At 39.7% G+C, this 26,740-nt stretch overlaps 1 protein-coding gene across 1 annotated transcript in view; it reads right to left on the bottom strand.

The window, feature by feature from the left end:
* The window catches only part of CCDC102B (coiled-coil domain containing 102B), a 326,339-nt gene that overhangs the window by 153,801 nt on the left and 145,798 nt on the right, over positions 1-26,740 (bottom strand). The gene's annotated exons all lie outside the window — the stretch shown is intronic.

Here is a 26,740-nt window from a genome sequence, read left to right as displayed (position 1 = left end):
TGCACAATTTGGACATATATCAAATTGAAGTCAGGTCACCTTTCAAGGGGAGTCACCTTAATTTCTAAAAATCTCTGTAATCTTTGCAAGAGATATTTGCCCATAAGATTGCTGACAGCTCATTATCATCATTGTGGGACAGATAAATTCCTATTTATCCACCACTAGTGGAACTGAGGTGCAAAATGAACAGTCATTTTATGTTTTTGTATTGAATTTTAAACCTGGCTGAATTAAATTCAAATTATATGAGAAGTTTAAAAATGTTATGCCCTTTTATAAAGTGAGAAGCCTAACCAATTTCATTTTTGGGTAGAAATATTTTATTCATGTTTAGTTCATGTGTGGGTAAGCCACAGTAAAGCAGTGGAGGCAATCATCTATTGCAAAGTGCTGTGGATGGTAGGGTAGGTAAGGCTTAGCATCATTGGTGTATTAACATTCTCAGAATAGACCTGTGCCAACTTGCTAGCCTGAAAAATTGGAAAACAAGTTAATCTTATACCGTGGCTTCCCTAATGGTGAGTTACACAAGCGTATGGTGTGGTGTTTGTTTTGCGTTTTGAAGAAATGGGAAACAATAACTTAAACAGGTTATCTGTATTACTGATATACCTATGTTTTGTGAAACACCATGTGGTTGGCCAATAAATTTCATGGAATGCTACACAGCTAACTTCTTCATTATACACTAAAAGATTTTTAAACATCATATTTGAAAAACAATATATATTTGTCATTAGCTTGCCCTAGTAAAGTAATATTTCTGTATCGTCAATAACAGTAATGCCAAGGACAATCATGGATCGGTGACCAAAAGAAAAAAACAGTAATTGAATAAACCCATTGATTTAATTTCATTTCTCTCATGGGGGTGCTTCCTACAAGCTGTTCTTCAGAGGCAGGTATAATTTGTGAGTTTCTTTTACTTAACAGCACAGTTAGCTATCACAATGAGACTGGTAGCCACAGGAAAAATCTATTCCCGCTTTATAAGTTAACAGTTCACATTTTCCCCTTCTGGTTATTAGCTTTCTTCCTTTTGTCTCTGGAACGATCTCTTCTCCCCTCCCTTTTGGATTTCATGCATCTTTCTTCCATCCTTATTACCGCACTTCTCTCATTTATTTATTAACCAGGGAGTCACATGGGTTCTCTGTTGCATCCTCTTTCCCCTGTACAGAACCCAGTGAGGAGGCTCTCAGGAGGCTTTTCTCTCGCACACACATCAGATGCAATGTGTTATGCAATGTGCTCTGGTCATTCCCCTTCCATATACCAACCTGTGCCCAACACGTCCCCTTTGCCAGTAGCTGTGTGAATGAAGGTATATGGGCCAGCTTTACATCTACTGGCGACTCCCCCACACCATGGGCAGCCCTAGTAGGGAACTTGTGGAAAGTTTCCATTTCCTTTGCACTGCCTGAGCAAACAAAGGGAGAAGTTCAGGGTAGGAAGTCTTGTCCTGATAAACTTACTTATTCCCATATAGTCTATGAGCTGAACTATGCAGGGAGACTTGGAATAAAAAGTCGCTTGCTAGGCAAACTCGAGAGTTGCAAACAGAGACAACAGGAGAGTTGCAGAGGGAGTTTGTAGAAGTAGTGTGAGAGGCTTTCCTTTCAGGTTCAGCTGTACATGCAATTTCAAGATGGCCTGTCAAGGTTCCTCCCCCACTCTGAACTCTAGGGTACAGATGTGGGGACCTGCATGAAAAACCTCCTAAGCTTATCTTTAACAGCTTAGGTCAAAACTTCCCCAAGGTACAAAATATTACACCTTGGACAGGCCGCTACCACCACCAAACTAATACTGGTTACTGGGGAAGAGCTGTTTGGACGCGTCCTTCCCCCCAAAATACTTCCCAAAACCTTGCACCCCACTTCCTGGACAAGGTTTGGTAAAAAGCCTCACCAATTTGCCTAGGTGACCACAGACCCAAACCCTTGGATCTGAGAACAATGAAAAAGCATTCAGTGTTTTACAAGAAGACTTTTAATAAAAAATAGAAGTAAATAGAAAAAAAGAAATCCCCCCTGTAAAATCAGGATGGTAGATATCTTACAGGGTAATTAGATTCAAAAACATAGAGAACCCCTCTAGGCAAAACCTTAAGTTACAAAAAAGATACACAGACAGAAATAGTTATTCTATTCAGCACAATTCTTTTCTCAGCCATTTAAAGAAATCATAATCTAACACATACCTAGCTAGATTACTTACTAAAAGTTCTAAGACTCCATTCCTGTTCTGTCCCTGGCAAGCACAGCATATAGACAGACACAGACCCTTTGTTACTCTCCCTCCTCCCAGCTTTTGAAAGTATCTTGTCTCCTCATTGGTCATTTTGGTCAGGTGCCAGCGAGGTTACCTTTAGCTTCTTAACCCTTTACAGGTGAGAGGAGCTTTCCCCTGGCCAGGAGGGATTTCAAAGGGGTTTACCCTTCCCTTTATATTTATGACACGCCCCCCAAATCTCAGCTAGGGTAAAACACTGGCTGGGATTTCTTCCTGGAGCTCTAGGAAAACAGAGTTAATAAGACACATGCATCTCTAAATATACTGCCAAGTACATAAAGACTAACAATATTTTCCACATCTCAAGGACGATTTTAACCAGTTGATTCTGGGAAACTTTCACGGGAGAGTGCATCAGCCACTTTGTTAGAAGCTCCTGAGATGTGTTGGATGTCGAAATCAAAATCTTGGAGAGCTAAACTCCACCGAAGAAGTTTTTTGTTAGTTTCTTTGACGGTGTGAAGCCACTTTAGTGCAGCATGGTCGGTTTGCAGGTGGAAACGCCGTCCCCAAACATATGGGCGTAGCTTTTCCAGAGCGTAGACAATGGCATAACATTCTTTTTCAGTGACTGACCAGTTGCTTTCCCTCTCAGACAGTTTTTTGTTGAGAAACACTACAGGGTGGAATTCTTGATCAGGTCCTTTCTGCATTAAAACTGCTCCCACACCACGCTCGGATGCATCTGTGGTTACTAGGAACGGTTTGTCAAAGTCTGGGGCCCTTAGTACAGGGTCAGACATGAGTGTCGCTTTAAGCTTGTTAAAGGCCTTCTGACACTTTCCGGTCCACTGAACAGCATTTGGCTGTTTCTTTTTGGTTAGGTCTGTCAGTGGGGCAGCGATTTGGCTGTAGTGCGGTACAAATCGTCTGTAATAACCGGCCAAGCCTAAGAAGGATTGAACCTGTTTCTTTGACTTTGGGACAGGCCACTTTTGGATAGCATCCACTTTGGCCTGTAGGGGGCTGATAGTTCCTTGACCCACCTGGTGTCCAAGGTAAGTCACTCTGTTTAGGCCTATTTGACACTTCTTAGCCTTAACAGTTAGTCCTGCCTCCCTTATGCGCTCAAGGACTTTTTGTAGATGTTCCAGGTGGTCTGCCCAGGAATCCGAAAATATGGCCACATCGTCAAGGTAGGCGACTGCATATTCTCCTAATCCCGCTAGGAGACCATCTACAAGTCTTTGGAAAGTGGCGGGTGCATTTCGCAGCCCGAAAGGGAGTACATTAAATTCATACAGCCCGAGATGTGTGATGAAGGCTGACCTTTCCTTGGCAGATTCATCTAGCGGTACCTGCCAGTACCCCTTGGTTAAGTCCAGGGTAGAGATGAACTGGGCCCTTCCCAGTTTCTCTAATAGTTCATCTGTGCGTGGCATGGGATAGTTGTCTGGGCGAGTTACAGCATTTAGCTTACGGTAGTCCACGCAAAAACGTATTTCCCCATCTGGTTTGGGAACTAGAACCACTGGAGATGCCCATGCACTTTCAGAGGGGCAGATTACACCCATCTGTAACATATCCTGGATCTCCCGTTCTATAGCAGTTTTAGCTTGAGGAGACACCCGGTAAGGTTGGACCCTAATTGGGTGAGCATTACCTGTGTCAATGGAGTGGTATGCCCGTTCAGTCAGTCCTGGGGTGGCTGAGAACGTTGGCGCGTAGCTAGTGCACAGCTCCTGGATCTGCTGTCGCTGCATACGCCCAAGGGTCATGGAGAGGTTCACCTCTTCCACACCACCAGCACATTTCCCTTCGTAGTAGACACCTTCAGGCCACTCAGCGTCGTCTCCTCCCTGGGCTGTAAACTGACAAACCTTTAATTCTCTGGAATAAAAGGGCTTTAGAGAATTAATATGATACACCTTAGGCTTTCGGTTGGAGGTGGGGAATGCTATGAGATAATTAACAGCTCCCAGGCGCTCCTGGACCACGAATGGCCCTTCCCACGATGCTTCCATTTTATGGGCCTGGAGCGCCTTTAAGACCATGACCTGGTCTCCTACTTTGAAGGAACGCTCTCTGGCATGTTTATCATACCAGGCTTTTTGCTCTTTTTGAGCATCCTGTAAGTTTTCTCTAGCAAGGGCTAAAGAGGTTCGGAGGGTGTTTTGTAGGTTGGTTACAAAGTCCAGAATGTTAGTTCCTGGAGAAGGTGTAAATCCCTCCCATTGCTGCTTCACCAACTGCAATGGCCCCTTAACCTCACGGCCATATACAAGTTCAAATGGGGAAAACCCTAAACTGGGATGTGGTGCAGCTCTGTAGGCAAAGAGCAACTGCTGCAATACTAGGTCCCAATCACTGGAGTGCTCATTTACGAATTTACGTATCATGGCCCCCAAAGTTCCATTAAACTTCTCCACCATGCCATTTGTTTGATGGTGGTAAGGAGTGGCAACCAAGTGATTTACCCCATGAGCTTCCCAAAGGTTTTTCATAGTTCCTGCCAGGAAATTAGTCCCTGCATCTGTGAGGATGTCGGAGGGCCAACCTACCCTGGCAAAAATGTCTGCTAGTGCCTGGCACACACTTTTAGCCCTGGTGTTGCTTAGAGCTACTGCTTCCGGCCATCGGGTGGCAAAATCCATGAAAGTCAGTATGTACTGCTTTCCTCTGGGTGTCTTTTTCGGAAAAGGACCCAGAATATCCACAGCTACTCGCTGAAATGGAACTTCAATGATGGGGAGTGGCTGGAGAGGAGCTTTGACCTGGTCTTGGGGTTTTCCCACTCTTTGGCACACCTCACAAGACTGGACATAGGTAGAAACATCCTTGCCCATTCCCTCCCAGTGGAATGACCCCCCCAAACGGTCTTTGGTCCTGTTCACCCCAGCATGGCCACTAGGGTGATCATGGGCTAAGCTCAAGAGCTTGGCCCGGTATTTAGTTGGAACTACCAACTGTCTCTGAGGATGCCAGTCTTCCTGGTGTCCCCCAGAAAGAGTTTCCTTGTATAAAAGTCCTCTTTCTACAACAAACCTGGATCGATTAGAAGAGCTGAGAGGCGGTGGGTTGCTCCGTGCCGCCGTCCAAGCTCTCTGGAGGCTTTCATCTGCTTCCTGTTCGGTCTGGAACTGTTCCCTTGATGCTGGAGACATCAGTTCCTCATGGGATTGTGGACCTAGGCTTGGTCCCTCTGGAAGCGATATAGGGGATGGAGCTGTTTCTGTTGACTGTGAACCGCTCTCCGCTGGTGCACTATGTTGGGATTCAGGCTCCGGCTGAGCCTCTTGTGTAGGGTTATCGGCTGCTGCCAGTTCAGGTTCGGTGGGGCCCTCTGGTGTTGAGGTTGCAAGTACTGGATTCAGTGCTGACACGGGGTCTGGTGTTGGTTGTTTGGCTGGTTCCGGTTCTGGGACTGGTTCCGTCTGGGTCTCTGGGACTGGATCCACTACTGCTGTTGCAGACATTGGCCTGGGGTCCAGGTCCATCACCTCTGACTGGGTCCTGATAGAAGTTTCCGGAACAGAGCTAGGCCTCACGGCTTGTTTAGCCTGGTTGCGGGTGACCATTCCCACCCTCTTGGCCTGCTTCACATGATTGGCCAAGTCTTCCCCCAACAGCATGGGGATGGGATAATCATCATAGACTGCGAAAGTCCACATTCCTGACCAGCCCTTGTACTGGACAGGCAACTTGGCTGTAGGCAAATTGAAAGAGTTGGACTTGAAGGGTTGAATCGTCACTTGGATCTCTGGGTTGATTAAATTGGGGTCCACTAAGGAAGCATGGATAGCTGACACTTGTGCTCCGGTGTCCCTCCACGCGGTGACCTTCTTCCCACCCACACTCACAGTTTCCCTCCGCTCCAAGGGTATCTGGGAGGTATCTGGGCCTGTGGACCTCTGGTGTGATTCCGGTGCAATGAACTGTAATCTGTTGGGGTTCTTGGGGCAGTTGGCCTTTACATGCCCCAGCTCGTTACACTTAAAACATCGTCCAGCTGACGGGTCACTGGGGCGAGGAGGGTTGCTGGAGAACGGGGTGGTGGGACGATAAGGGGTCTGGAGGGTTCTTTGGGAGGTAGGTGGGGCTTTGGGCGGCCCCCGGTAATAGGGTGTGGTCTGGGGTGGTCCCTTCTGGTCTCCGCTCCAACTGCGACCAGTTTTCTTCTTCTCTGCCACCTCCACCCATCTGGCTCCAATCTCTCCGGCCTCAATTACAGTTTTGGGTTTCCCATCTAGGATGTATCTTTCTATTTCCTCAGGAACACCCTCTAAGAATTGTTCCATTTGCATTAGGAAGGGCAAATTTACTGGAGATTCAACACTTGCTCCTGATATCCAGGCATCCCAATGTTTTACAATGTGGTAGGCATGTCGGGTAAATGACATGTCTGGTTTCCACCTTAGGGCTCTGAACCTCCGACGAGACTGCTCGGGTGTTATCCCCATTCTGACTCTCGCCTTGGATTTAAACAGTTCATACTTGTTCATGTGTTCTTTAGGCATTTCAGCTGCCACCTCAGCTAAGGGTCCACTGAGCTGCGGCCTCAGCTCTACCATGTATTGGTCAGTAGAGATGTTGTACCCAAGGCAGGCCCTTTCGAAGTTTTCTAAGAAGGCCTCAGTATCATCACCTGCCTTGTAGGTGGGGAACTTTCTGGGATGGGAAGTGGTACCTGGAGAAGGATTGCTAGGGTTTGTTGGTATATTCTGCTGGGCCTTTATCCTCTCCATCTCCTCCACATGCTTCCTCTCTTTTTCCTTCTCCTCCTCCTTCAGCCGCATGAGTTCTATCTGTCTTTCATGTTCCCTTTGTTTTTCCTCAGCCTGAAATTTGGCTAATTCCAGCTGTAGTCGAGCTGAGGATTTGGCCATTCTAACCTCTCTGTTTTTAACTAACTTTACACCCGAGGTTTAGAAATAAACAAACAAAACTTGGCTGTAAAATTTTGCTGTGCTGGAATAGAATACCTATTCTCTGATAGTGATTGTCAGCCTACAGAAAAAGACAATTCCCTTGTCTCTGCTCTGGGCCCAAATTAAAGCAAAAAACCTCCAACTACTTGGAAACCTGCTTACCCAGCCCAAAGAAGAAAAAAAATTTCTTTTCAAACCTGTGCTCCTTGTAAAACAAAAAAAAAATCAAAATCCTAAAAAAAACCCTGCCACTTTTGTCTCCAGGCAAATGGGTAGAGCACACACCCCCTATTTACTTTTAGGAAGAAAAGAAAAAAAAAAAAACCTCTGGGTTGGAAGACTGTGAATTTCCCTGCAGGAGTTAAGTACCCTGCCTCCAGGCAAAGAAAACCTGCAATTCACAAGATAATCCCCTTTTGTCTCTGCTTGGCCACAAAGCAGAGAGAAACCAAGCTGCTTTCAGTTTCAAAGCTGCCTTCTGGACTTCCTAAAAATTCCTTTTTAAAATCTGTATTTCTAGTTCAAAAAATCTCAACTGGATCTCAAAATGATTTCAGGTTAATCCCACCACTGTGCCACCATGTCAAGGTTCCTCCCCGACTCTGAACTCTAGGGTACAGATGTGGGGACCTGCATGAAAAACCTCCTAAGCTTATCTTTACCAGCTTAGGTCAAAACTTCCCCAAGGTACAAAATATTACACCTTGGACAGGCCGCTACCACCACCAAACTAATACTGGTTACTGGGGAAGAGCTGTTTGGACGCGTCCTTCCCCCCAAAATACTTCCCAAAACCTTGCACCCCACTTCCTGGACAAGGTTTGGTAAAAAGCCTCACCAATTTGCCTAGGTGACTACAGACCCAGACCCTTGGATCTTAAGAACAATGAACAATCCTCCCAACACTTGCACTCCCCCTTTCCTGGGAAATGTTGGATAAAAAGCCTCACCAATTTGCATAGGTGACCACAGACCCAAACCCTTGGATCTGAGAACAATGAAAAAGCATTCAGTGTTTTACAAGAAGACTTTTAATAAAAAATAGAAGTAAATAGAAATAAAGAAATCCCCCCTGTAAAATCAGGATGGTAGATATCTTACAGGGTAATTAGATTCAAAAACATAGAGAACCCCTCTAGGCAAAACCTTAAGTTACAAAAAAGATACACAGACAGAAATAGTTATTCTATTCAGCACAATTCTTTTCTCAGCCATTTAAAGAAATCATAATCTAACACATACCTAGCTAGATTACTTACTAAAAGTTCTAAGACTCCATTCCTGTTCTGTCCCTGGCAAGCGCAGCATATAGACAGACACAGACCCTTTGTTACTCTCCCTCCTCCCAGCTTTTGAAAGTATCTTGTCTCCTCATTGGTCATTTTGGTCAGGTGCCAGCGAGGTTACCTTTAGCTTCTTAACCCTTTACAGGTGAGAGGAGCTTTCCCCTGGCCAGGAGGGATTTCAAAGGGGTTTACCCTTCCCTTTATATTTATGACATGGCCAATGATGCAACAGTGGTGGTGACCTGCAATAGATGTGCCATGTTTTCTTTCGTACCTGAAGAGACTTCCTGTTCATGAAGTTTAAATAGCTGGCTGCGATGGAGGAAAAGATTCTTGGATTGGAGGGGCAAATAGAAATGCTATGGGAAATCATGAAAGCTGAGGAATTTCTAGACAGCCAGGTTCAGGAAATATCAGTACCCCATTATCATGGAACGAAGGAGCTGGCCACCAGGGAGTTGGAGAGAGAAGAAGTCAGAGAAAAGGCTTAGCAGTTCATAACCACTCGAGACAAGAGGCAAGCTGGCATTCTACACCACTGGAGACAGATGAGGATGGTCAGCATATGACCACCAAAGAGAAAAGGACAGGAGCAATTCCACACAGCTAGAATACCAGGTCCTCAATGTGGAAACTGTGGAAGATAATTCTCAAGATCCAGCTGGTCTCAGGGAATGGAGAGATGTACAGGACATACCTGTGGATGGTAGCTCAGCCCAAAATATAAGAAAATCAAGCTTGACCACAAAGAGATCTCCAAGAAAGACAGACAATCCTTGTTAGGGATTGAATACTCAGAAGAACTGAAAGAACATTATTCAAGGACAAGAGCCCTGGCTGGGATGATTTAGTTGGGGATTGGTCCTGCTTTGAGCAGGGGGTTGGACTAGATGACCTCCTGAGGTCCCTTCCAACTCTGATATTCTATGATTCTAACAGGATGGGGTGCTATCTTCCCACATCCAATACCATGAGATGTCACTCTAAGACTGGATAGGGTTCTGAAGTCAATGGGCAAGGCAAGGGGATGATTCATACTGGCATTAATGGCACTGCACTGAGGAACATCTCAAAGGTAATAGATGGTTTGAGGGAACTCAGAAATCTGCTGATGAAGAATGTCCAAGTGATCATCTCTGAGATCCTTCCTGACCCTTGAGAAAGCAAGACAGAGGGGGGAAAAATAAAAAAATAAAGAACCACTGGCTAGGAAAAAGTTGTAGGGTTTTGGTTTTGTGGAACATTGGTCAACTTCTGATGGAAAGAGGTGGCTTAGAGTTTGGATGGCCTCCACCTTATTAGAATGGAAATCAGGTTTGGTTGGATTCTGGGGGTTAGCTTGGCTAGAGTAGTCAGAATAGCAAACTAAAACAAAAGGGGGAGATGAAAAAGAGGGATGATATGAGAACAAATTTAACCAAGAGCCCAAAGGACATGAAGAGAAGAAATTCTTTAATTGCCTATAAACCAGTGCCAGGAAGCTGGATAACAAAATTTGGAATTGCTCATTTATGAGTATAAATTTGATCTAGTTGGTATTACTAAAACCTGGTGGGATAATTCATATGACTAGAATGTTAAAAATAAATGGTTATAACCTATTTAGGAAGGATCGACTGGCCAAAATGGGAAAGAGTGGTGGTGACTGTCTATGTCAAAAATAGCATAACCTGCTTCTGGGTCTCTGCAAACTCAGAAGATAATTATCTTGAATGCTAATGGATAAACAGATAAAACACAAAATAGGGCATTAGTCAGTGAGTGCTATAGACTACTCAATCACACTAGGGAACAGGATGACCCGCTCCTTAAGCGCCTACCTCTAATGTGTAGGGAGGAAAAGACTGTGTGATCATGGTACAATTCAGTTTGAATAACATATTCTGGAGGTCTCATAGTGCCAGTACTAAAATATCCCTCAGAATTTCCTAATATTATAGATGACAATATCCTAACTCAAAAAAGTGTTGCAGCCAACGTGGGGGAACCTTGTCCTAACAAATAAAAAGGAACTGATCACAGAATTAAAAATAAATGGTAGCTTAGGTACAAGTGATCTTGACTTGATCAGGTTTATAATAAATGTGAATAAAGCCAAGACCAGTACCATAAATACTTGGTGCTTTAATAGGGTCAATTATATATATATATAATAAACTTGTTTTATAGCTGCCTTCAATTACCCTGTAAAAGAAGCCATTTTTAAATCTGTATGGACATCTTTCTCAATTGTGGGACTGTAGCTTTCTGGGCATTTATTAAAGTGGTCTTAAACTATTCCCAATTATCATTCAAATTGTTCTGATTAAATTTTTCATCCCAGCTGATCTGGCTCAGAATTTTTTTTTCAGCATTCTAAAATTGATCCTATTAAAGCATCAAGTATTTATGTTACTGGTCTTGGCTTTATTCTCTTTCTCTCTCTCTAAAAAACAAATGGAAGAGATGAATATAGATCAGTAGCTAGGAATTGTAGAAAATTGATAAGGGGAGCAAAGGCCAGCAAAGTTAAGGACAGTAAGAAGGAGTTTTTTAAAGCAATTAGGAACAAAAAGAATACTAACAATCTTATTAGTCCATTACTTGATGGAAACAGTAAATTGTCTATAATAATGCAGAAAAAACATAAGTATTCAATAAATAGCTCTGTTGTGTATTTGGGAAAAAAACAGGAGATGTAGTCATATCATAAGACAACACTCTTTCAATTTCATGAGTATTTCATAAAGATGTGAAACAGCAGCTAGACATTTTAAAAAGTTAGATATTTTAAAATGGCACGTCCAGATATCTTGTATCCAAAGATACTTCTACACTGCGGTAAAAGACCAGCAGCACAGGCATGGCTGGCTGGGTCAGCTGACTTGGGCTTGTGGGGCTCAGGTTACAGGCCTATAAAATTGCAGTGTAGACATTTGGACATCACGGGGGTCCTAGAGAGGAAAAGTTTTAAAAGAGTTGGCTGAGGAGCTCATTGAAACTTTAATGTTGATTTTCAATAGATCATAAAACTCTGGGGGGAGTTCCAGAAGACTGGAAGACACCTAATGTTTCGCCAAAATTTAAAAGCGTAAGTAGGATGACCCTGGTAATTATAGGCTGTTAGTCTGACATTGATCCTGGGCAAGATAATGATGTGGCTGATACGGGACTCAATTAATAATGAATTAGAGGAAGGTAATATAAATAATGCCAACCAACATGGGTTTATGGAAAATAGATCATGTTAAACTAACTTTTTTCCCCCAAGTTTGGTCAATGAAGGTAATAACATTGATGTAATATACTTAAACTTCTGTAAGGCATTTAACTTGGTACTGCATAACATTTTAATTAAAACTAGAATGATAAAATTGAACCTGGCTAAGTGATAGCTCTCCAAATGTAATTGTAAATGGGGAGTATCATTGAGTGGATGTGTTTTTACTGGGATCCCATAGGGATCAATTCTTGGCCCTACACTATTTAATACTTTTATCCTTGATCTCAAAGAAAATAGAATATCATCACTGATTAAAGTTAGCAGATGACACAAAAATAGGGGAAGCAATAAAGAATAAAGAGCACAGGTCACTGACACAGAGTGATCTGGATCCTTTGGTAAGCAAACAATATGCATTTTAATGTGGTTTAAGAGAAATGTTTGCATTTAAGAAAAAAGTATGGAGGCCATAATTTCAGGATGGGGAACTCTATCCTGGGAAGCAGTGATTAAAAAAGATGTGGACGTTGTGATATATAATCAGCTGAATATGAGCTGCCAGTCCAAAACTGTGGCTAGTTTGATCCTTGGATGCATAAATAGGAAAATATCAAATTATTTCACCTCTGTATTTGGTATAAGTGAGACTGCTACTAGAATACAGTTCTGGTGCCCACAATTGAAGAAAGATGTTGATAAATTAGAGAGGGTTCAGCGACAACAGTAATAAATAGGAACAACAAGAGGCATCTTTTCTTTTTTCATGACTTCTGTCCTGCCATCCAATGGAAGAGCATGGTAGCAGTAAAACCTGTGTCTGAAGTGGCATACTGAGGTACAACTAAGGTTGAGTTGTGAAAATAAAGGAGGATTTCTTAAGGGAAGCTGAACCTACTCACATCAAACTAGAGAGAAAAGACGACCAATGATATTTCAAATATAGAGAAAATGATACAAACTATATATCAGAGGATTTGAGTAATATGAAAATAGGTAAGCTAATTAAGCAGCTCTGTTAAATTTGTTCTATGAACTTACAATTAAACATTCCTTTATGGAAATCAATTTACTGGCCCTTCAAAAGGCGACTACCAGAGATAAAAAGGATGGATTTCAATCAATAACCCTTTTTTAAAAATTTGCATTGTCGCTGTTCAGTGGAATTTCAGCCATGACTGTTCCAAAACAAGTTGGAGGGACTAAGCTGAACCAATCCAAAATATTGTGATTAACTAGATAAGTGGCAATAACATTCCCAGTGTTTTAAACGAATGGAAACAGACTTAACTAGGGTCACAGCACAGGAGTCTTTTACAGAGATATTTTAACTCTTTGGCATGGTGAAAAGTTTTAACTTACAGTTTTCTTGCACTGAAGTGATTTACATAACATTCTATGCTTGCCTCTTTTAGAAACATGCAACTTTACAGCAAGATGCTGGATGTAGTTTCCAGATCTTTCAGGAGTCCATTGTTAAAATTCTTCTCAAACCTGAAGGGAAGGATCTCACTTCTATGCTCTCTGGATACTGCTAAATCATCACAACCCAAACAGAAACCCCGCAGGGGTTCAGAGGAGCAATATTTACCTTTGGAATGGACTAGATAATGTCAAATGGCAAAGGTTGTTTGTTTTTTTTTAAATACCCTAGATGAATACTCTAATGTAGACCTCCGTAGTTTATATTATACCAGCAGAACACTAGGCTACACTATCAACATGCTCAGTATAATTTTAAGAAACAGAAATGTACCCTGAAAATGTACTTAATGTAAACTTGTTTGCTCCCTCTTTCCTGACATTTGGTTATGAGATATTTTTATTTAAATGGGAAGACAAATGAGACTGTTCATTAGTGCCTTCTATCTTCTGTTTCGAAGGACGCATACCTTTGATAACATGGAATTTAACAAAATTGTTAAAATAGTAGAGTAACTACAGCAGGTCTGTCCAAATTCCATTACATTAGCATAAGCAGTAAACACAATCAAGACAATAAAACCATGAGGTTAACCCTGCAGTGTGGTGCAGCAGAATCATAGTAACAACCCCCCATACAAATAACTAGTCGTCCTAATTCTAACAAAACAAAGAACTATTTTGTTTCCCAGATCTTGTTAGTTTACTATTGTTACCACATGTTATGACAAAAAAAGAGCACATGGAAGATTTATTAATAATTGAAGAGTTGTATGGGAATGTTGATCCACCTGCAAATCATAAGTAAAACCTGTTATTTCCCCATCTCCCAGACAATTACTTCTATTCTAGATATATTATTTACAAGATATTTAATTATACTGTTTCTAAAAAGAATAACAATAAACAAATAGTGTACATTCTCAAAGGTTAAAGGGGCCCTCTCTGAGAGCTGTTTTGCTTATCCTGCTGATGTTAAGGAGTAAAATAAATACTTTAGGTAACCTACATAATGATATTGTTAGCTGCCTCTTTTAAGCAAAAGTAGCATTTTTAAATACAGATTGAGGAACAAGAGAAGACGCTTAAAGGAAACACCTCTTCATACCTGCAGTGAGAGGGGAACAGAAATGAAAGCTATCACCCAGGAAGGCAGTGACAGGAGGGTCTGCACACAATGACCATGAAGAGAAGGGGGAGAAAAACAACAACTGGTGCTTTAAGAAGTGCTCAAGTATCCTCCTAGTATCTTCAATTTTGGGGGGTTCCCCATGAATCTAAATAAAACCAAATGTTGTTATTCCTTGGGCTTTTATTCCTCAAGGAACCGTTTGGTATCGTTCTCCAAGAACTGCATATTCTATTAAACTATTATAATATTAAAGAATTAAAGGCCCATGCTAGGGGCCAGTGTACAATGTAGCTACCCCATAATGCCCAGTCCTGCCTGAATGCCCAGAGAAGGGGGATAAAATATTCCTTTATTTTATCAGTTAACATTTATATTGTTGTAGTGCCTAAAGGCCAAGTACGCCATTGTGCTGGATGGAGAGCAAACATACGGAAAATCATAGTCTCAAAGAGCTAATGATCTAAAAATGACAAGGCATAACAGTGGAAGAGAGACAAGCAGGTTGGGGTGCAGGTTGGTGGGGACAAGAATAATTGGCAGTGTGCAATTCTCAGTCAATCAGGAGTAGTAATTACAAGTCATTCACACACCCACACAGGGCTGAATAGAATAGAATCCTAAATGATTTATGAAAGAACCTTGTTGAAAAATGGGGAGTGCATGCAAATGTATGCTACTCCTTGAGTTTAGTGACACCAGCCCACCCACAGTATATATCAAATACCAGATTTTAGCCACTGCCTATTTATACAATTCTCTTTAAATTAAAAACTATAACTGTAATTACAGGTATCTTGATTATTCAATAAAATAAGTGCATGCATTGTTCCCATTCAGTTCAGTATTGCAATACAGCTGCTGCAGCTTAAGTTCTTATGTGCTGAAGAACACAGATCAAATAATCCAAAATGTAGTGGATGTCATATATTTGCTTGAGATACATACACCAGCACACTGCTATTATATTGGATTTTACTCCTTTAAACATTGTGTCTCATTGATCCATAATACCTAAACATCATCATAAATACCTAAACCTAAACTGTTAATAGTAAATCTAATAACGTGATTGCAGTAAGAATACACCAAACTTATTCGTATCCACATAAAAAACTGATCCCTGAAGTAGTCCTTGAAGAGAGTTTACTTGATGCAAAGGATAAAAAAAATGCCCAACTGGCCTCTTATAGGGCACTGGATTTTATTAACATTTTTTAGAAGAGCCCTTTAGTCAGCATAAGCTGGTGGGAAGTATTTTTTGAGAATAATAAGTCTTTACAGCTCCATCTAAAACCTTCTTACATCACATAGGAACTATAGCTAATGCAAGATGTGTGAATTATAAAGCCAATGAGAACACATTATTTTCAACACGCTGAAGCAGTTTAGCTGAGCACTGTTCCATCTTTATTTTAAATAAAAGGACATTTTTTTTTTATTGTTAGCAGCTATACTCTCCATTTCACGTTACTGGAAAAATGGGACCCCTTCCTCCTATAGAATTGTGGTCCAGTAAAATATGGACTGTTCTTGTAATGGAAAAGCTTTCATGCCTAGTACGTACACAAGAGAAGTGCCAAAAAGAGGATGGATATTTAAAAATTTAGTCACCCCTTTTAGTGTGTTCAGAGGAGGAGTGCTCCCCAGCCAGCAAGCCAGAAGCTTTAGCCAGGTTCTTTTAATGCTACCCTGATCCTGAACAAGTAATGTGACACATAGTGTGCTAATGTTTCATTTTAACTTTCCCTTAATGAAAAGTTAAAACAGAATAATTTTCCTTTCAACTAACGTTGGTGTCATTAAGGGAATTATGACTTCAGGAATAAGTGTTATTGCACATTGCCTGTGCAAGATTAAGAAAGAAGCAATAAGCTGCAAAAGTAAGAGTTCAAAGACCTGATTTTTATTATCATGTCCTCAGTTATAAAGACCAAGATTAGAGAAACAGAAATTATATATAAGCAGAGCTATTTTCCATAAGACATTGGAAGTTTTCGAACAAGGTGTGAAGACACTTGCATGTATGGAAAAAGAACCGGAGTACTTGTGGCATCTTGGAGACTAACAAATTTATTAGAGCATAAGCTTTTGTAGGCTACAGCCCACTTCATCGGATGCATTGAATGGAACATATAGTAAAAAGATATATATATATGCACATACAGAGAAGGTGGAAGCTGCCATACAAACTGTAAGAGGCTAATTAAGATGAACTATTATCAGCAGAAAAAAACTTTTGCAGTGATAAATCAAGATGGCCCATTTAGACAGTTGACAAGAAGGTGTGAGGATACTTAACTTAAGGAAATAGAGTCAATATGTGTAATGACCCAGCCACTCCCAGTCTCTATTCAAACCCAAGTTAATGGTATCTAGTTTGCATATTAATTCGAACTCAGCAGTTTCTCGCTGGAGTCTGTTTTTGAAGCTTTTCTGTTGCAAAATTGCCACCCTTAAATATTTCACTGAGTGGCCAGAGAGGTTGAAGTGTTCTCCTACCGGTTTATGATTCCTGATGTCAGATTTGTGTCCATTTATTCTTTTGCGTAGAGACTGCCCAGTTTGGCCAATGTACATGGCAGAGGGGCATTGCTGGAACATGATGGCATATATCACATTGGTATGTATGGAGTCTCCCTTAAAGGGGAGAAACAAACTCAGGCATATTTATGATTCAACTGATGTACTTATCTCTGTTTAGACTTTTTTGATTTTGTCATTTGTCAAGAGAATACTGCCAAGAGATATTTTTCTAGGTATTTCCATTGTTGACCAAACTTAACTAAAGTCTTTACGGCTAGATGAAAAGATGATCTGGAAACTACTGTACTGACGTTACAGTGATAGTTTCCACATAAGGAATGGAATTGTCCTGAGGAATGTGAAATTAGCTTTTGCAAACAAATGTATTAACCAAAATGCAAATTGCTTTACTGATGTAAATACAAGTGTGATTGAATCAGGTGTGTTGTATAACTAAAATAAGAATAACTAGTAGTAAATAAATAGATATGTCATACGTTTTTAGAATGCTTTATATCCGTGTGTCAAGGCTGATTCCCCATGCCAGCACTTGGAGTGCAGAAGGTGGGGGCCCGAAGGAGTCTAAAAATTAATATTGGCCACTCTAGGCTTGTATTAAACTCCCAAGGTTACAGCTTCTCTCTGACCTTGGATGGGTAGATGCTGCTGTGAATAAATTGAGCAACTGTCTTGTTAAACTTGAATGAAATAGAAGTATTGCAAATGTTAGGCCTCAAACTTCCGTATGCTTTAAAATGCAAACCTTGCAAAAATGAAACTTAAGCTTGTGGTCAGGACGCGCTGCAACCAGATAACAATTTATGCTGACTCATATGTACTTATCAACCCTAAATTACCCACATTCAAAATCTAATTGGCTACTGAAAATAAATAGGCCTCAATTATACGAACAACTAACAACTGGACATAAAAATTAAATATGCATCAATTATACAACTAGGGCAACCACTTAAACAATGTGGCCCACCCTGATTGGTTGGTCTGTTCTAAAACACGGATGTCAGATCAGATAAAAAGAACGAAGGCACAGGACTGTGTGTGTGTGTTTTCGGTAAACGTGACCCACACCCCCTGAACCAAAGGGACATGCACTTCTCGACTGTGTGTACCTGGCCAGTGCAGAAAGCGTCCAACTGAAGGGTAACGTATTTTCAGATGAATGCAGGGTAAGTCTATGGAGTAAAGAAGTCTGGTTGCTCGAACCGAATTGATCATAGTCGTACTGATACGGTAGCATTAAATCAATAGTAGATGGCTGATGCATAATAGCTTTGCATGTATTAATGCTTGTCTTTTAAGTAGTCCGAGCAAATGCATGTAGCACTGTCGTTCTTCAGCTTTATGTTGCCTTTGAAATACTTTGTCACCAGGAATATAGAGCTGGTGAATAATAGCTTTACTTATGCTTATCTTCAGGGCTTTTATTATGACTTGCCAGGACCAGCATATGTAGAGTCACTGTTCAGAAACTCGCAAATGGTCCACAATATTACATGTACTTGCGCTTGTATTCAATATAATCTGCCTTTTGTATTAATTCTTATTCAGTGCTGGTCTTTGGTTTTCCTGTTCTTGTTTTGTTTATGCTGTTATTATAGTCGAAAATCATTAAAAGCCTTTCTTGAGGAATAATTAGTAGTTCTTACTTATTTTATATGGACACCACTTAACCTCATTGCATCTGTGTTGGGTGGTGGGAAGTAGCAAACACCCCGGGGTGAAATAGGGCCCTGAGGCGTGCCTCCTTCTTCCTTTATCTCCACAGCTGCCACCACCCAAATGCAAAAAATCCCTTTGAACCTAGGAAGGCACACTTGGGAATTCCTCCCTGTGGGGTACCCTCAAGACCTTTCACCCCCCCCACCCCCAGGGAACAGCTGAGAAAGAAAACAAAGGAAATTAGCTGTTGCCACAAGCCAATGAAACAACATATGCACAAACCTCTTAGGACACAAAAAAATCAATCCTGTTCTTAAAAAAGGTAAATTTTATTAAAAACAAAAAGAAAGAAAATACATCTTGAACTTAGGCTATTGCTAGATTTAAAAAAAGCAAATATAATAATTAAGAATCAAGAATGGTTTTCCTGAGGTTCAGCTTAATGGTTACAAGCAAAACAAAAGCATTTGGGGGTTAGCACATAGGAGTCCACAAACCTTAGAGAAATAAAATAAATAACCTAATCGTGTCTTTCTAGACATTTCCTGATCTACTTACATATCTGGGGTTTCAAATTGAGTAGTTCTAGTTATGATCTAGTTATTTTCATACCTGGTTCACAGCTTTTTACAGCATAGCTTTAGCCCTGTCTCTGCTCTGTCCCCTCTCTCCGGAGAACAGACAGAGACAGACAGACAAAGGGAAAGTTTTTTTTCCCTATTTTAAAAAGTTCTAGCCCTCCCATTGGCTCTTTTGGTCACGTGCCCACTCCCTTCCTCTGACCTATGAGCTTGTTTAACCCTTTACAGGGAAAGCAAACTACCAGGGATTTTGTAGCTAACTGGCTGGCTGGGTGTCCATAAGGGAGCTACCTCCCCCTTCATTTATCACATGGTGAATTATACTCTCAGAATTGTTTATACTTGTACTAAACTTGGCTGTGGAAATTTACTGGTAACTAAACTATTGCAGTCTCTGCCCTCTTTACACATACCTCTGTTCTTTGTATATGCAGAGGCTGGCACAATCTGTCAGAAGATAAGATATCTGTTTTTCTGAGACTTATGAAATGTGCACATGCTATTAAACGCAGGTAACTGTCTGTACATAGCCTGTTTGCTACAAGATGCCTCTGCGTCTTAAAAAAACAACAACACAGGTATGGAACAAGATAAAACAAAGCCTGTAAGTCCCATGGAAATATATTGTTAGCAAATATATTATTCACAATATTAATATTACACAATTACATATGTTTTTATAACTATGAATTGTATTCATGTTAATTTAAGTTCTTCCCATGATACTTTTCACTAATGTCTAGTTATTTAACTGAATGAAAGTGTTAAGTGTTGTAATTTCACTGTTAGGTACACAGACATACCAAAAATACAGGATTAGATAAATGATCTTGTTGATGCTTGACCAACATGCAGAATGAATGTACCGAAATGCAGATGTCTCTATGTTTTGCTGACTTCTGAAATGTTATGCTCAAAATAAAATAAGCAACTGGTAAGAATTGGTGTGTAAATCTTGTGTTTCATCAGTCATAAATAACTACTGGTACTTTATTAATACAAGCAGGCTTGATTGTATCTCTTTGAAACAGAGATACAATGTAAGGTGGAACACTGCAGTACTGCTTCCTGAAGAAGGTAATGTATGGCTGCTTTTATCTTGTTTTGACTAATAAAACTGATGGAGTCTGGGGTTATTTGATGTCTTACTAATAAAATCCTTGAACACCATCTTATGTGTAATTATTGGAAACCAGTGAATTTAAAAAGTAAGGAAATATATAAAATGTATTTAAAAATGAATAAAATGATTGACTCACATAGTTGCCAGGGTAAAAACTGGTTCAATGAGTAATAGTGCAATAAATATCCTAATAATGTTTTGGTTAAATATATTTTAAAAAGTTATATTGCTCAGACGTTAAAGAGGAGACTAGTTTTTCAGTCTTAGATTCAATAAGAGATATACTTGTCACTGAGCAACTTACCTGATTGTAAGCTACTCAATCTAATGTATTATTGAATCATATTTAGATAATTTATTTCACTATATCAACATAAACATACAGGAGACAAAACTGTTTCCATGGTGCTTCCAATATCTTAAAGGGACATCATCAACTTCAAGATCACAATGTCTTTAAAAAAAAAAACTACTATTTTTAAAAGAAACTTGCAACATTCCTTTAGCTACAGGAAATTAAAACTATATATTTCTCTACTTTTCCAGTGTGTTTACTTTGCTTCATTTTACACTTTTTTTTATATCGTCAGTTTTAAAGTTTACCCTGTTTGTACTGGTCTTTCAAACAAAAACCACGGAGGAGAAACATTTTTAAAAATAATTAAAAAAAAAAAAACCTGACTGTAAACTACAAGAATTAGTAGTCTTGCTCTGGTACAGGTGAAATCACTTTTAATTGATATGTTAAAAATTGACTACCTTTTAAATTGACTGTGTCTCCTTCACAAAAAGACAGTCAAATGTTTTGAAAATTCCAAAAGTCACATTAGTTGCTTCTCCTACACCAGACTTCTAGCAAATTCTCACCACACAGTCAGTGTATCCAGTCCTAAAAAGGATAACTCCCATGTAAAGGGATCTTCTTATACCAAAAAAGAGCCGACAAGGATGCCTCTTTCTGCTTTCAGTGCATACTGCATAACCTGACCAGAATGCCTCTTCATTACACTGATCCCCAACTGTGGTTTTGTCCCTTGGGTTCATTAGCAGCTGATTTAAACTTACACGATGGGGTTTGTTTTGCATGCAGTGACCCAAGATTGGAAGAGTATAACAATGAACTTTACATGATTTTGGCACCCACACTCCCCTTACTTGTGCTATACGCAGTTAGCTGAACCCCAGCACCTGGCCCTAAACTTTACAATTTGAATATTCAACATGTAATATATATTTGAGCACTATCTACTTCTTTTCAGAGGATCAGAAAAGTTACTTAAGAATTTTTACCTATATTTTCACATTTTAACCACCTGCAAAAGAAAACTTTTCAGTAATCCCTAAGGTTCTAGGTGTCTAGATGCAGCTACTTGTATTTAACTACTGTAAAGGTTGTAATAAAAGATCAAAAATTGTTAAGTGTCTAAACTGAATCTCTAGAACTTTTGAGATTTGCCCATCACTACTCCAAATACAATCGTCAGTGTTCTAAAGCAAAGTATCCAGTTTACACAACATAACTTGCTGTGAGAAATTCATAGACCTTAGTTCCACCCACTGAAATGATTCAAACTCTTCTCCATTCCCTGCCGAAAATTGGAAAAAGCAAGTTGTGTGTGTGTGTGTGTGCGGGGGGAGGGGGGGGATTTTCTTCTTTATGCTTATGCCTCTAAAAGTATTTTCAGTAAATCAAAGAGAAAAATGAAGTTGAAAGGAACTTATTATTCCAAAAGTGTAATCCTGTGAATCCTCTGTGGAATATTCTTCACTTAAAGTAATAACCATGCTAAATCATAGTTTAGAAATGAAATAGATGTGTTAAGGGTGCATAACAGCAATAGAAATTCAGCCATGCTGGAGATGTTTAGTATTATTTTATCTCGTTATTCTTTTTACATTTCTGATTATGTTTTAAATTTACACCTGAAAATATACAGGCTGTACAAAATGCCTGAAGTCAGTGTGACTATTCATGTATTCTAAGTGATGTTCACCTTGATCTACAAAGCCTGGGTACTGGCCAACTAGGAGATCACCTCTCCCTCTGCATATCACTGTGCCAGTGGAGATCAGTGGGCTACTCCAGCATGCTTAATAGATGTAATAGACATGTCTGTACATATACAGAGAGGGGGTAAAGTATTCACTGGACACTCAATTCTAATTTGCTTTCTCTATTCATCTGAAAAAGACAAAGTTTGCTAATCTTAAAGGCACTGTATGAAGTCTATTTCTTTCCTCTTGGTTTTGCCTTGGATGTGAGCAGGCAGAATGGTTGTGTGTATTGGTGCAGTATTTATTTTGGGAGGAATGCTCAAGTCCTCTTTTGGTCATTACGTAGCAAAACTGACAACTATAGCACAGCTCCATTCCCAGAGTTATGGATAGTGGGCTCACTTAAAAATTTCTTTCTGGCCGAAGAGATTATTAGCTCTGATGATATTTCTTATGTTTAAAAGGGGGAATACTACTGGAATCAGTCATATCTCTAAGACCTGAAAAGAAATAATTAGGCGTGGCCACTTTGGGTTGCAAATAACCAGAGCACAGATTAATAAAGCATATAGAGAACTATTACAGGTAAATCAATTCTCTTTATCTCCCTTGAAACTATTTAGAGCATATTGGTAGCCAGATGTTTCATTATTTATATTTAGCTGCATAATGCAGCAAATATTCTTTATGGCTAGTTGCTACATGGAAGTCTCTACAAAAATAACATTGACTGCGACGCTAATGATTTATTTACTAGATACTATTTTTAAAATGAAAAGGAGAACTTGTGGCACCTTAGAGACTAACAAATTTATCTGAGCATAAGGTTTCGTGAGCTACAACTCACTGTAGCTCACAAAAGCTTATGCTCAAATAAATTTGTTAGTCTCTAAGGTGCCACAAGTCCTTGTTTTCTTTTTGCGGATATAGACTAACATGGCTGCTACTCTGAAACCTATTTTTAAAATAAATCTCAAAACAAAGTGGCTGACTATGGCACCACATAATTTAAAAAAAAGTAAAATGGAATGAAAGGTTATAGTTATCTTGGAATATAATAGAAAAATGTCACCATATCTGGGATGACATTTCTAAATACCAATTTGACTGCTTGTATGAAAAGCAGACCCTATTTCTCTAGGACACAATAGAACAAACAGTCTGGTGAAGATGATCCCTTGCTCAACAGCACTGTTTAAGGGTAGAAATAACAGAACCAGAACAATTCAGAGAGAGAGACATCAGGTACTCCAAAGTACAACACACATACCTCATTGGTATAGTAGAATCTTGCTACTACACACTTCACTAATCTACATACAGAAAAATAGAACTTCCTACCTATTAGGAAATATTTGATAGCAAAATCTATAATAAATATCACTAAGAATAAATTATTTTACAGGAAATGTGCTTGTACATTATGAAGTACTATAAATAATTAAAATTAAACTACAATTGTCAAAGTAAATGATGTGATGCATTGTCCTTACATTTGGTCCTGCACCAAAGCCTACTGAAGTCAATGGAAAGATTGCCCTTGACTTCAGCAGACTTTGGATCAAGCCCTTACATGTTAATCCACAAAACTCATTCATTTTCTGTGGATCTCAGTCTGTGCAAATTAGTTAGAATCTACTGTTCCTCCAATGAAGTATGTAATGGTATCTATTAACAGGGCTATTGACTTCACCATAGCGTATCAAAATTAAGGTGAAATAGGTTTTTCTATATCTATCATCCAATATTGAATATTTGAAATAAAAAACATACTTCTTGTATCCACCATCAAGATCCAGAAACAGAGCAATAAGAAAAGTTTCATAGATAAGGTCAGAAAAAATAATATAAAACATTATGATCATCTAGTCTAATCCCCTATATAAACACAGGCCAGAGGAGTTGCTTGAATCAATTTGTGCCTGAACTAGAGCATATAATTCTAGAACAAAAGAAAAAAAATCAATCTCAATTTAGACATTCCCAGTGAAGGAGAACCTACTTCAACCCTTGGTAAATTGTTCCAGTAGTTAGTTCCCTCCCTGTTACACATTTATGTCTTTTTTCTAATCTTAATCTATCTAGCTTCTACTTCCAGCCTTTAGATCTTGCTATACTATGGTCTGCAAGACTGAAGAGCCCTTTATAATTAAACATTGTTCTTCATGTAGGCACTTACAGACTGTGATCAAGTCACTCCTTAACCTTCTCTTTGTTAAACTAAACAGACTGAGTTCTTTGAGTCTCACTATAAAACATGTTTTCTAATCCTTTAATCATTCTTGTGGCTCTTCTTTGAATTCTTGACACCAGAACTAGATACAGTATTCCAGAAGCAGTCCCACCAATGCTAAAAATGGAGGCTAAAAAATCCTGTTTATGGATTCAAGGACTGCATTAGCCCTTTCAGGGACAGCTTTGCACTGAGAGTTCATGTTCAGCTGTTATCCACTATGACCCCCAAATCTTTTTCAGAGTCATTGCTTCCCAGGACAAAGTCCATCATCCCGTAAGCATGGCCCACATTCCTTGCTCCTAAATGTATACACATTTGTCCATATTAAAACATATTGTTTGCTTGTGTCCATCTTACAGAATGATTCAGATTGTATTATATTAGTGACCTGCCTCTTCATTATTTAACACTCCCAAAGCTTTGGATTATCTGCAAACTTTATCAGTGATGATTTTATGTTTTCTTCCAGGTCATTGACAAGCATGTTAAATAGCATCAGACCAACCACCAATCTCCATGGAACATCACTAAAAATGCATGCTCTCAGTGATTATGACAATCCCATTAACATATCTAAAGAGCTCAAAATGTTTATCTTTAAATCAAAGAAAAGCATCCATGTTACCAATGCTGCACTGATCACATTTGGTGTCTGAGGAGTCAAAGGCCACTCCTGCCTGCTAATCAACAAGGTGAAATTAAAAAGTTAGAGAGGTCAACAGACCATCGAAATCTACTACCCAGAGGCATTATTCGGTAATGACAGGAATGCTAAAAACAGGCAAAGAAAAGGATTTTTAAAAAAAAAATATTTTAGTTAGATAAAAAATGAAGTAAAATAAGGATAGAAGATCTTGGTATACTTATTTTAAGTTATTTTCCACATTAGAATTAATGTGCTCATGTTAATTAAAAGAACACATTACAAATGGACTCCCTCTGCTAGTGATGTTCAAAGTCATAGCATGAAACATTCTAACTCTCGTCACTAGCATGAGTTCAGAACTTTCTTCTAGAATAAAGATACCAAGGAGCTGTGCAGATGTAACTTTTTTTCTAGCAACTTTTCATTTTAACTGTGGAGCATGTAGACCTCTGTCTAATCTATGTAGGGGCTAGGGCTAGCATAGAACCAACCCCCAGACCACCGAGGCGCTGCTACTTTTCTTGCATCCAAACTTGATGTACCTAGCAAACTCTGGATGCCATTATCTGGGCCTAGATGTTTGAAATACTTGATGAGTACCACACAGAGAGCTGTATTTGTAGTATTTTCTAACAAGCTACAATATATGAACACGAAAAGGTATATTTGGAATAGTATCTGTACAAAACAATAATGTTATGGTATTACTGACTTCTTGTTCTAATTGTTAATAAATGTATAAGAGGTCCATGATAGTCTCTTCAGTTATCTCAGCTCTGTTACCATGCAAAAGCCAGGTGCAAGTGTGAAACATTCAGATGTTTAACCTTCTGTTTGCTCACAGTTGCTTACACATACTCCCTTGGAGCCCCACCAAAGCTGTGGGTATCCTGAGCTTATTCATTTATTTCCAGGTGGAAACAAACTTTTTGGGAGGGGGTTTAGGTGGTGATGGGATGGAATGTTATTTTTTGTGGTGCTACCTGGTAGGGTACGGGGTTTTTTGGGGTTAATTTTGTTTGGGATTTAATTGGGGAGGGATATGCAGGGCCAGGGGACCTGGGGCTTTCGGCAGGGGGCCACCCCTGGAAAAATACCCAGGTAATACGTGATGCCATATTCCCAGGATGCTAAGCCACAATTGCCCCCCTGTCAATGGATAATTGACCCTCCTGTTTTTTTAATTATAGCTAATTTTGAATAGTGGTGAAGTAAACAGAGGATGACAAAAGCGTTGGACACCCGGGTCCCTTCCAATCCTGATATTCTATGATTGTATGATTCCCACAGATATGTGCCATTATACATACATTTCATTACACTGATGAATTTTGCAGGCCTGAAGCAGCAAGAGCAGTCCCACCACTCCTGTTCAGGGTGTCCCTGGGCTTTTGCTATTACTGCCTTGTTTTGTTAACAAAGCAAAAGGGGAAAGAAAAAGAACAAAATAAATGCATTTATTGGGGAAACTGAGGCACATATAAAACTTTTTAAGTTATTAGTTGTTTTGTTACAGCTTTTTTTGGCTTTTGTTATGGATGTTGTTTGTCTGGTTTAGGACGTCACAACAACAATATTGTGTCCAGGGATTAGGGGCTGCTATTGCTCGTCAAAGGACTTTTTATTTTGCTTCAGGCTACTACATGAGGAACAGGGTTTGTTCCTCTGGGATTTAAGGGAAGTCCAGGGTCACCCACCAAGTATTTTAGTGTGGCCCTATGGTGTTTATTTGGACTATACATTGCCTTTAA

This window comes from Lepidochelys olivacea, assembly GCF_965140295.1.
Source record: "Lepidochelys olivacea isolate rLepOli2 genome assembly, chromosome: 2".
Taxonomy (NCBI): domain Eukaryota; kingdom Metazoa; phylum Chordata; order Testudines; family Cheloniidae; genus Lepidochelys; species Lepidochelys olivacea.
The sequence above is the reverse complement of the archived record's forward strand: the minus strand, read 5'-3'. Positions and strand labels throughout refer to the sequence as shown.